This window comes from Lacerta agilis, chromosome 5 (assembly GCF_009819535.1).
Source record: "Lacerta agilis isolate rLacAgi1 chromosome 5, rLacAgi1.pri, whole genome shotgun sequence".
NCBI lineage: Eukaryota > Metazoa > Chordata > Lepidosauria > Squamata > Lacertidae > Lacerta > Lacerta agilis.
In genome coordinates this window covers 14,650,040-14,650,993 of record NC_046316.1, presented here as the reverse complement: position 1 = coordinate 14,650,993, position 954 = coordinate 14,650,040, and positions in this window count along the sequence as shown.

The following is a 954-nucleotide window of genomic DNA, read 5'->3' as shown; positions in this document are numbered from 1 at the left end:
GCCATCCTGTCAATCAGATGGGGAGGGGGGGAACCCATTTCGATGTCAATCAAGAAATCCTGAGGGAAGTGTAACCTGTTAAGAAGTATTACCCTTTGCCCGCAACGATTCTTCAGCTTTGAATTTAAAGGACATATGCCAGAAATAATTAAAGACCATTCTTTTGTATCCTCATATATAAATGAAGGCATTTAGCGCCAGCAGATTTATATTGTCTGGGCTGAGAAGCTAGTTCATGTTCCACAGCTGTTTTTGCTGCAATTAATAGACTGTGCTTGTCCACGACAATGTCCTGCCAATTTGCCCTTGTAGTCACTCTCGAGGCTATCCTCTCAGTTTACTGGTGTACAATAGTATTGTTTTTGTAGTAGGAAGAAGAGGTTGTGTCAACCTCAAATAACATGACAATGAAAGCACAAACCTGGCTATACCCTTCATGGCTGAAACAAGAATCTCCCTCTAGAATTACACTTTACAGCTTAGCTACTATTTCTTAGGGGAGTGGGTGGGTGTAGACCAGGGGTTGTCAACCTGGTTCCTTCCACCCACTAGTGAGTATTTCAGGATTCTAGATGGGCGGTAGGGGGTACTACAGCACAAGCTAAATCCTCCTTCCCTCGAGCACTGGTGGGCGGTAAGGAAATTTTACCATCAAGAAAGATGCATTAGTGGGTGGTAGGTATAAAAAGGTTGACTACTCCTGGTGTAGACAGACAGACAGATAGTCCCTCTGGTGAGAGACACAGCATCCTCCTTGTGTGGTAGTTTGCCCACCTTTGGCTCCACCCTGCATTCAGCTCTTTCCTGTGGCTCCTAGAAGCTGTCAGCATGAAACAGAGGTCACACCCCAAAAATGGCTTTGGCCAGCCATACCAGGCGACAGTAGTCAATGTGTGTCAAACCCTTGTTGAGTTTGGAGCTTCCCCTACATGCAAAGACAGGCTCCAGCGGATT